Raw genomic sequence first — 11,453 nt, 5'->3', positions numbered from 1 at the left:
TAGTCCCCCCCTACAAAAAAAAAAATGCTGTGCCAGAATTTTTACATAATTAGGGCTTCAAGTAAAAATTTCGGCCTCCTGAAAAAAAAATGTCATTTCCTTTTTTTTTTTTTTTTTTTTTTTTTGCGGTACACGGGCCTCTCACTGCTGTGGCCTCTCCCGTTGCGGAGCACAGGCTCCGGACGCGCAGGCTCCAGACGCGCAGGCTCAGCGGCCATGGCTTACGGGCCCAGCCGCTCCGCGGCATGTGGGATCTTCCCGGACTGGGGCACGAACCCGTGTCCCCTGCATCGGCAGGCGGACTCTCAACCACTGCGCCACCGGGGAAGCCCTGTCATTTCCTTTTAAATCACATTTTTTTCCTCAGTTAATTCTGATGTTAGATGAAAAGATGGAAATAGAGAAGGTCCAGTCTTTAAAAAATTAGGAAGTGATATTTCTTTTCTAAAAAGCAAGAATGGATCAGAAATTAAAACTTAACATATTACTCTGAAGTCTAAATATAGGCTACATCAGGAGCACGGCTGGTCATGGGATAGACTCCTCAAATGAGGCGCCTGAGACCCTGGGGCCACGCCCCACACAGGTGAGGGCAGTCCATCTGAGTAAGAGCAATAAAGTAATATGGAGAGTGCTGACCGAGGTTGGGGGTCGTCCATGCAGGTAGGGAGGGATGCGCAGTATAGACACAGGTAAGATGCACTGGCTCAGGGTGGCAGGCAGGTGGGCTGAGCTAGTCAGGACTTGTGGTCCTGTCCACAACAAGGCATATGGACAAGACACACATGCCCAGGGTCCCAGGAAAGGCAGCCAGATCTCAGGACGTTTAGAATTGCCACAACTGAGAACTGGCCACTCTTCTTTCTACTGTCTGTCCTTTTGATTATATTCCTCAAATCTAGGCATAAATTAAACAACTTCAGAATTAATCCAACAGATCTACAAAACTGGCACCGAAGTTCCTCATGGTCTGTGATGACACTAGACTCCAAATTCCCAAGAACCAGCTCATCTCTCCCAGCAGCACACACCTCCAGCCCAAGCAGAATGGTGTCCTTGAGTCACTTATCCAATGGGCCGTGGCTGAAGAGAGAACGGAACCCGTGGGACTGGCGTGGCTCTTTGGCCAGTGGGGCTCAGGACAGGCAAGTTCCCCAAACCTGAGAGACTCCTGCTGCTTCAGGAAATTCGATCCCAGAGGAACAAAGAGACAAATAGCACAGATTCTGGCCCAGGGGAACAATACAGGTAGCCAGTGAAAAAACCAGGGCACAAGAGGGAGGCTTAATTACAGGAAAAAGACAGCAGTAGTGCAGTGTGGGGCGTACAGTGAGGGGAGGACTGGGGACACGGTTGAACAATCGCCTCTTGCAGAGACACAGCCCCAGAGCCCTGCGTGGGGTAGCCAATCAATAAAGATTGGCTGGCTGTTTAATTAACTCAGGAGCTTATTTAGCTAAATCAGGTCTGCCTGTGCCTTAAAGGAAATGGCCCTCCCGCATTAGGATCAATTGGGAGCCTGTTTAAAATGCAGATACCAGGCTCCAGAAGAGCCAGAAGGAATCCTGAGCTCTAGGGTTGGGCCCAGGAATCACCCTTTGGGCTGCACTGCTGTGGATGTGGGCCATCTTGATCTACTTCAGAAACTGTTGCATCCTGGATCCTGTTTGCAGGGAACGTCCGGTTAAAATGAATTCTTCTCCAGTTGAACAAAATAGAGGCACTGACAGTCTTCATATACAGGTATCTGGTGTGGTTTGTCCGCTGTTCACTGAGATGTGGTCTATGGGTGGAGGTTCTCTCGCTCCCTGCCTGTACCCTGGACGGGTTTTCCCAGACTCTGTCTTACACACGGGCCCCAGCTGCAGGGCTAGCACTCCCAGTTTCTGCCGTAATCCCAACGGCAGGATCTCAGCCCCACCTTCTACCCGTGGTGACTGATAATTAGGTCATCCTTTCCAGACCTGACATCCTGGGCCCAACCAGCCCAGCTCCTACTTGTTCCCTGAAGATGCCCCAAGCCAGAGTGCCAGAAGTGAGCCCTGTGGGTCCACCGATCTCTTAAGTCCCAGCATCTTACACACCTTGCCATATCGACCCAGACCACAGAAATGGCTATTGCCTTCATTTCCCTTACTAGTCTCTTTTCCTCAATCAGACCAATATTTATTGAGTACTTGCTGTATACCAGGCACTGAGTAACCAAAGTGAGAAAGCCCTTGGACTCCCAAGACTTCAGTTCTCCAAATGAGTATTGGTGGTTGTTGTTTTTTTCAATTTTCTGTTTTCATTTTGATAATCTTTTTTTAATTGATATTCTGCCATATAGAGTTTATATTCATAAATATATTCTCATCAAGTGAACGCCAAATGATACTATGTTATGATGAACAATGAAGGATCCAAAATAATTTGAATAATCTAAGTAGTTAGAATGCCAAGTGTTTTGGTGTCCAAACTGAAAGAAAGCTTGTAGTAGTGAGAACCACATTCTCATTCTGTTCATAGAGTCTGTTTTGCACCTGCGAGTTTGTAAAAGTTCATTTATTGTGAATGTAGCCGTAAATGAACAATGAAGAACTTTTCTGTTCCTCACTGTGGCAATAATGCAATTAGACATTCACTTAATGCAGATTTCCAGGATGTGGCAGTGCTAACCTTACCTATGAATGAATGAGATGATTCCACAGAGTTATCAAGTGGCATTTCATTAAAATTGGCATTTCAGGAATGCTCAAAGGGTAGAATTTTAATTAACTATGAGGTCTAATTATCCTGCACTAGCAAATAAGGCCTGGTTAACTGGCATTCTCTGCTTTAGCCTTGAACCCAAAGGCCAAAATAAATACAGAACTGGACCTCAGACCACATGTTTCTACTGTTAAACCCAGCACAACCAGTTAGTTTCAGAACAATAGCAGCATCTGTTATGTTAAACGACCATGGCTTACTTGAATAATATTGGTTTTGCAGATGTGTTTGTGCTTCACTCATACATGGGCTCTTTTTTTGTGATAATAGCTAGTACTTATGGAGAGCTTACTGCAGGCCAGGCACTGTGCTGAGCACCTTACATGGGTTAGCTCATTTAAGCCTCACAACAACTCTGAGATGGGTCCTATTACCCACATTTTACCAATAAGTCGACTGAGGCACAGAGAGATTGACTTGCCTAAGGTTACCGCCAAGGAAATGGTGGCTCTTGGATTTGAATCCAAGTGGGTCTGGCTCCAGAGCCTGTGTTCTTAACTTCCTGAGTGACGAGAGGTGGGCACAGTAACAGCCAAGTGCCATCCTGGTCCCTGGGGCACAGCTGTGGGACTGAGCTCTTGAAGTCAGCAGTCCTTGTGATGGTCCAGTGGTCCGCCTTCCTGATGGTGACACAAAAGGCAGGCCTGTTTGGAAGTGTGTTCCAGAGCCATTCCTGCAGCCTGGACCCTGCTGCTCTAGCCTTTCATTGATTTTTATGTTCCTAATTCCATGCATCAAATTCCTTTTCTGCTTCAAATATGCAGAGTGGTTCTTGTTTCCTGACAAGAGCTCTGCCTGATACACTTGCATTGATTCATGTAACAACCCTGTGAGGAAAGTACTATTATCCCCTGCTTACAACCTGAGGAAACTGAGGCATAAGGAGGTTCATTAGCTTAGAAAGTAGCAGAGCTGGGTTTCTCACTCAACCTAGCTCCACAAACCATACTCTGAAGGCTACACTGCTTCCTCCATATGCTACTTTAAGTAGTGGGAATTAATGGTGCCTCACTGGACTTGAATTGATTTCCTGACCTGATGTCATTTTCACTCATGATCCAAACTCCCAGAAGAGTCTGATTGGCTCACTTGGGTCTCAGATCCTGCCTCCCTACCACCCTTGATTGACAGTGGGCAGTGGAGGAGGGTAGATCCCCCCAAAAGCGAGTCTGGTGGTGAGACAGATCACCTGCAAGTGCTAAATGAGCAGCAGGACCAGTCATGCTGGTATAAACTATAACCATGGTGGCAGCCTTGGAAGCTCCAAAGGGGAATCCCTCCTTAATTTCATGCTCAGAGTTGTGCCCAGCCTTGCTGTGCCAGAAACTCAATTCGTTTGCTTGGAAAAGCCAATAAGAAGTCCTCCCTGACTTGCTGTCTTAAATGTCTTAGCTATGTGTGACCTTGAGCCTGGGTACTTCCCTTCTCCGTATTGGGCATTAAAAGGAAACAAGAAAATATGTTTCCTCTTTTCATATCAGGATTTCAAAAACAATTTATTTTGCCGCCTCTTTTTAATTTTTAAATAAAATATACTGATGTAATATGAATATTAAAAAGATGTTTGAGGAAAACCCATCACTTTACCAAATTGCTCTACCAAAGCTACTTTATCAAATTATTCCTCCTTTTATTTTTGCAAAGTTAAAATCATATTGTATATGTGATCTGTTTGTCTGCTCTCTTCACTTATCATTATGGCAGGCATTTTCCCGTTTCAAGTTTCATAATCATAATTTTTGCAAAAGCGTATGTCATCATATTGTTGGCCCTAACTTAGTAATTCATTTTCCTTTTGTTAATTCAGGTTGCAAGAGCCCCTGTTAGCACAAAGCCAAAGAAGCTTCCATTTTCTATTAAGAATGGAATTGGGAATTCTATTTGGAGGACATTTACTATAAAAGCTCTACATGACTCCCCGAGAGTGAGGCCAACTCAGCTGGAATAAGCACCCACTGCAGAGGGCTTAGGGGCTTGTGGAAAATTCCAGAAGCTGGAGCTCCATCCTAGAACTGGGACTAAGGTAAGAGGAGAGAGGTGCCCACCTCACGTGCAAAAACAAAACAAAACAACAACCAAAAAGCACAAAAACCTCTACATGACAAATTTGACCCATAATGAGTTATGATTAATATTGCTTATCCTTCGCCTTTTAGTTACTAGCATTTAAACCTTTTACATGAACAAAAATTTTTTTCTTTTTTTTTTGGCCACACTGCATGGCTTGCAGGATTTTAGTTCCCCAACCAGGGATTGAACCCCGGCCTGTGTCAGTGAAAGCAGCAAGTCCTAACCACTGGACTACCAGGGAACTCCTTTTTTTCTTTTAAAATAACTTTAATCATTACTTTTTTGTTATTTTTTTTCATTGAAAAAGGAATAATGCTTGTATTTTTTTTAAAAAAATTGAAACACAGCATATTATCTCAAATCCCCAAACACATATCCTTCATCAAAAGCAGACATTTCTGATAGTTCCTTCCACGTCCTTCCAGAATTTTCCTTTGTATATACATGCATATTGATATGTGCATGTCCCTTTTTCTTGTTTACACGAATGAGGACACACACTATATTGTGCTTGCCGCTTTTACTTGATTTCAGACGGCAGATTGAGCCATCTTGGCATATATAATCTACTTCATTTTTTTTTAAGAGGTAAATCATTTTCCACTATATGAAAGTGGTATAATATATTTAACCATTTCCCCATTGAGAGACATTTTCACAGTTTCTAGATTTTTGTTTTTGTGCTGTATGACAAGTAATGTTGTCACCATAACATTTTTTTGATAGATTCAGGGTAATCAGAAGTCTTAGATTTCCTGGGCAATCTTATTTTAATATAAAAAAATTATTTTAATAAATAATTTATATAGATTCCCAAAAGGCATTTGATAAAACTTAACATTTTATGTCCAATTTTTAAAATTCTCAGTAAAGAAAATAAAGTTTCAAAATTTTCTTATTTACTAAGGAAATAATAGAAGTTTTCCCATTAGAGTCAGGAAAAAGACAAAGACACCCACTCTCCCCATTATGGTTTAGTATTGCTCTAGAATTAGTAGTCATTGAAAAAGAAAGAAATAGAGGTATTAAAACTGGAAATAGGGCTACCCTGGTGGTGCAGTGGTTGGGAGTCCACCTGCCGATGCAGGGGACACGGGTTCGTGCCCCGGTCTGGGAAGATCCCACATGCCGCGAAGCGGCTAGGCCCATGAGCCATGGCCGCTGAGCCTGCGCGTCCGGAGTCTGTGCTCCGCAACGGGAGAGGCCACAACAGTGAGAGGCCCGCGTACCACAAAAAAAAAAAAAAAAAAAAATGTAAATAAGGAGGTAAAATTATCCTTATCTGGGATGATGAACTGTAAAACTGGAAAAACACAGAAACAGAAAATCAACAGAAAAACTATTACAGACAAAAGAGCATTCAGTAAGGTGACTCTCATATGCTCTCGGTGACTGGTAAACTGGCACAACCCCCAGAGGTGAGGAGGCAGCAGTTTGGACCATTTCTAGTAGATACATTTATTTTCATGAAATCCTTGATCTATAAATAGATGGATGAGCTTTGTTCTGTAAAGAAAAGCCTATTGATTGACAGGAGGGGGAAAGAAACAACACTGTAGTTTTTTTAGTGTTTTTGTTGTCACTGTTGTGCTTGCTCTTGTTGTGTTTTTTTTTTTAAGTGTATAATTCAGGAGTTTTTATTCACAAGGTTGTGCAGACATCACCACTATCTAATTCCACCATATTTCTTTTTTTTTTTTATACAGCAGGTTCTTATTAGTCATCAATTTTATACACATCAGTGTATACATGTCAATCTAATCTCCCAATTCATCACACCACCACCACCACCACCCCCGCTGCTTCCCCCGCTTGGTGTCCATACATTTGTTCTCTACATCTGTGTCTCAATTTCTGCCCTGCAAACTGGTTCATCTGTACCATTTTTCTAGGATCCACATATATGCATTAATATACGATATTTGTTTTTCTCTTTCTGACTTACTTCACTATGTATGACAGTCTCTAGATCCAACCGTGTCTCTACAAATGACCCAATTTCATTCCTTTTTATGGCTGAGCAATATTCCATTGTATATATGTGCCACATCTTCTTTATCCATTTGTCTGTCAATGGGCATTTAGGTTGCTTCCATGTGCTGGCTATTGTAAATAGAGCTGCAGTGAACATTGGGGTGCATGTGTCTTTTTGAATTATGGTTTTCTCTGGGTATATGCCCAGTAATGGGATTGCTGGGTCATATGGTAATTCAATTTTCATTTTTTAAGGAACATCCATACTGTTCTCCATAGTGGCTGTATCAATTTACATTCCCACCAACAGTGCAAGAGGGTTCCCTTTTATCCACACCCTCTCCAGCATTTATTGTTTGTAGATTTTCTGATGATGCCCACTCTAACTGGTGAGAGGTAATACCTCATTGTAGTTTTGATTTGCATTTCTCTAATAATTAGTGATGTGGAGCACCTTTTCATGTGCTTCTTGCCCATCTGTTTATCTTCTTTGGAGAAAAGTCTATTTAGGTCTTCTGCCCATTTCTGGATTGGGTTGTTTGTTTTTTTAATATTGAGCTGCATGAGCTGTATATATTTTGCAGATTAATCCTTTGTCCGTTGATTCATTTGCAAATATTTTCTCCTATTCTGAGGGCTTTCTTTTCATCTTGTTAATGGTTTCCTTTGCTGTGCAAAAGCTTTGAAGTTTCATTAGGTCCCATTTGTTTATTTTGTTTTTATTTCCATTACTCTAGGAGGTGGATCAAAAAAGATCTTGCTGTGATTTATGTCAAAGAGTGTTCCTCCTAAGTTTTCCTCTAAGAGTTTTATGGTGTCCGGTCTTAAATTTAGGTCTCTAATCCATTTTGAGTTTCTTTTTGTGTATGGTGTTAGGGAGTGTTCTAATTTCATTCTTCTACATGTAGCTGTCCAGTTTTCCCAGCACCGCTTATTGAAAAGGCTGTCTTTTCTCCATTGTATATCCTTGCCTCCTTTGTCATAGATTAGTTGACCATAGGTTCGTGGGTTTATCTCTGGGCTTTCTATCTTGTTCCATTGATCTATATTTCTGTTTTTGTGCCAATACCATATTGTCTTGATTACTGTAGCTTTGTACTATAGTCTAAAGTCAGGGAATCTGATTCCTCCAGCTCCATTTTTTTCCCTCAAGACTGCTTTGGGTATTTGGGGTCTTTTGTGTCTCCATACAAATTTTAAGATTTTGTGGGCTTCCCTGTTGAAGTGGCTGAGAGTCCACCTGCTGATGCAGGGGACACGGGTTCATGCCCCGGTCTGGGAAGATCCCACATGCCACGGAGCAGCTAGGCCCATGAGCCATGGCCGATGAGCCTGAGCGTCCAGAGCCTGTGCTCCACAATGGGAGAAGCCACAACAGTGAGAGGCCCGCGTACCGCAAAAAAAAAAAAAAATTTTTTTGTTCTACTTCTGTAAAAAATGCCATTGGTAATTTGATAGGGATTGCATTGAATCTGTAGATTGCTTTGGGTAGTATAGTCATTTTCACAATATTGATTCTTCCAATCCAAGAACATGGTATATCTCTCCATCTGTTGGTATCACCTTTAATTTCTTTCATCAGTGTCTTATAGTTTTCTGCATACAGGTCTTTTGTCTCCCTAGGAAGGTTTATTCCTAGGCATTTTATTCTTTTTGTTGCAGTGGTAAATGGGAGTGTTTCCTTAATTTCTCCTGCAGATTTTTCATCGTTAATATATACGAATGCAAGAGATTTCTGTGCATTAATTTCGTATCCTACGACTTTACCAAATTCATTGATTAGCTCTAGTAGTTTTCTGGTGGCACCTTTAGGATTCTCGATGTATAGTATCATGTCATCTGCAAACAGTGACAGTTTTACTTCTTCTTTTCCAATTTGTATTCCTTTTATTTCTTTTTCTTCTCTGAGTGCCGTGGCTGGGACTTCCTAAACTCTGTTGTATAATAGTGGTGTGAGTGGACATCCTTCCTTGTCTTTTTCCTGATCTTGGAGGAAATGCTTTCAGTTTTTCACCATTGATAATGATGTTTGCTGTGGGTTTCTCATATATGGACTTTATTATGTTGAAGTAGGTTCCCTGTATGCCCACCTTATGGAGAGTTTTTATCATAAATGGGCGTTGAATTTTGTCAAAAGCTTTTTCTGCATCTATCGAGATGATCATATGGTTTTTATTCTTCAGTTTGTTAATATGGTGTATCACATTGATTAATTTGCGTATATCGAAGAATCCTTGCATCCCTGGGGTAAATCCCACTTGATCATGGTGTATGATCCTTGTAATGTGTTGTTGGATTCTGTTTGCTAGTATTTTGTTGAGGACTTTTGCATCTATATTCATCAGTGATATTGGTCTGTAATTTTCTTTTTTTGTAGTATCTTTGTCTGGTTTTGGTATCAGGGTGATGGTGGCCTCATAGGATGAGTTTGGAAGTGTTCCTTCCTCTGCAATTTTTTGGAGGAGTTTGAGGAGGATGGGTGTTAGCTCTTCTCTAAATGTTTGATAGAATTCACCTGTGAAGCCATCTGGTCCTGGACCTTTGTTTCTTGGAAGATTTTTAATCACAGTTTCAATTTCATTACTTGTGATTGGTCTGTTCATATTTTCTATTTCTTCCTGATTCAGTCTTGGAAGGTTATACCTTTCTATGAATTCTTCCATTTCTTCCGGGTTGTCCATTTTATTGGCATAGAGCTGCTTGTAGTAGTCTCTTAGGATGCTTTGTATTTCTGCAGTGTCTGTTGTAACGTCTCCTTTTTCATTTCTAATTTTATTGATTTGAGTCCTCTCCCTCTTTTTCTTGATGAGTCTGGCTAATGCTTTATCAATTTTGTTTATCTTCTCAAAGAAACAGCTTTTAGTTTTATTGATCTTTGCTATCATTTTCTTTGTTTCTATTTCACTTATTTCTGCTCTGATCTTTATGATTTCTTTCCTTCTGCTAACTTTGGGGTTTTGTTTGTTCTTCTTTCTCTAGTTCCTTCAGGTGCAAGGGTAGATTGTTTATTTGAGATTTTTCTTGTTTCCTGAGGTAGGCTTGTATAGCTATAAACTTCCCTCGTAGAATTGCTTTTGCTGCATCCCATAGGTTTTGGATCATCATGTTTTCATTGTCATTTGTATCTAGGTATTTTTTTATTTCCTCTTTGATTTCTTCAGTGATCTCTTCGTTAATTAGTAACGTATTGTTTAGCCTCCATGTGTTCGTGTTTTTTACGTTTCTTTCCCTGTAATTGATTTCTAATCTCATAGCGTTGTGGTCAGAAAAGATGCTTGATATGATTTCAACTTTCTTAAATTTACTGAGGGTTGATTTGTGACCCAAGATGTGATCTATCCTGGAGAATGTTCCATGCGCCTGTGAGGAGAAAGTGTAATCTGCTGTTTTTGGATGGAATGTCCTATAAATATCAAGTAAATCTATCTGGCCTATTGTCTCCTTTAAAGCTTGTGTATCGTTATGAATTTTCTGTTTGGATGATCTGTCCATTGGTGTAAGTGAGGTGTTAAAGTCCCCCACTATTATTGTGTTACTGTCGATTTCCTCTTTTATAGCTGTTAGCAGTTGCCTTATGTATTGAGGTGCTCCTATGTTGGGTGCATATATATTTATAATTGTTATATCTTCTTCTTGGATTGATCCCTTGCTCATTATGTAGTGTTCTTCCTTGTCTCTTGTAACATTCCTTATTTAAAGTCTATTTTATCTGATATGAGTATTGCTACTCCAGCTTTCTTTTGATTTCCTTTTGCATGGAATATCTTTTTCCATCCACTCACTTTCCATCTGTATGTGTCCCTAGTTCTGAAGTGGGTCTCTTGTAGACAGCATTTATATGGGTCTTGTTTTTGTATCCATTCAGCAAGCCTGTGTCTTTTGGTTGGAGCATTTAATCCATTCACGTTTAAGGTTATTATCGATATGTATGTTCCTATGACCATTTTCTTAATTGTTTTGGGTTTGGTTTTGTAGGTCCTTTTCTTCTCTTGTGTTTCCCACTTAGAGAAATTCCTTTAGCATTTGTTGTAGAGCTGGTTTGGTGGTGCTGGATTCTCTTAGCTTTTGCTTGTCTGTAAAGCTTTTGATTTCTCCATCGAATCTGAATGAGATCCTTGCTGGGTAGAGTAATCTTGGTTGTAGGTTCTTCCCTTTCATCACTTTAAGTATATCATGCCACTCCCTTCTGGCTTGTAGAGTTTCTGCTGAGAAATCAGCTGTTAACCTTATGGGGATTCCCTTGTATGTTATTTGTTGTTTTTCCCTTGCTGCTTTCAATAATTTTTCTTTGTCTTTAATTTTTGCCAATTTGATTACTTTGTGTCTTGGCGTGTTTCTCCTTGGGTTTATCCTATATAGGACTCTCTGCACTTCCTGGACTTGGGTGGCTATTTCCTTTCCCATGTTAGGGAAGTTTTCGACTATAATCTCTTCAAATATTTTCTTGGGTCCTTTCTCTCTCTCTTCTCCTTCTGGGACCCCTATAATGCAAATGTTGTTGCGTTTAATGTTGTCCCAGAGGTCTCTTAGGCTGTCTTCATTTCTTTGCATTCTTTTTTCTTTATTCTTTTCTGCAGCAGTGAATTCTACCATTCTGTCTTCCAAGTCACTTATCTGTTCTTCTGCCTCAGTTATTCTGCTATTGATTCCTTCTAGTG

At 40.6% G+C, this 11,453-nt stretch overlaps 1 long non-coding RNA gene across 1 annotated transcript in view; it reads left to right on the top strand.

Annotated features, from left to right (window-relative positions):
* The first annotated feature begins 320 nt into the window (after nucleotides 1-320).
* LOC113618316 (uncharacterized) overlaps nucleotides 321-11,453 on the top strand; it is a 25,655-nt gene continuing 14,522 nt past the window's right edge. The window contains exons 1-2 of the long non-coding RNA XR_003431970.1: nucleotides 321-1,743; nucleotides 4,559-4,774. This is a non-coding gene — a long non-coding RNA (uncharacterized LOC113618316). The remainder of the gene's footprint in view (nucleotides 1,744-4,558; nucleotides 4,775-11,453) is intronic.

Source organism: Aethalodelphis obliquidens, unplaced genomic scaffold (genome assembly GCF_003676395.1).
Source record: "Aethalodelphis obliquidens isolate GAN/ISIS:26980383/991018 unplaced genomic scaffold, ASM367639v1 scaffold5, whole genome shotgun sequence".
Classification (NCBI taxonomy): Eukaryota; Metazoa; Chordata; class Mammalia; order Artiodactyla; family Delphinidae; genus Aethalodelphis; species Aethalodelphis obliquidens.
The sequence above is the reverse complement of the archived record's forward strand: the minus strand, read 5'-3'. Positions and strand labels throughout refer to the sequence as shown.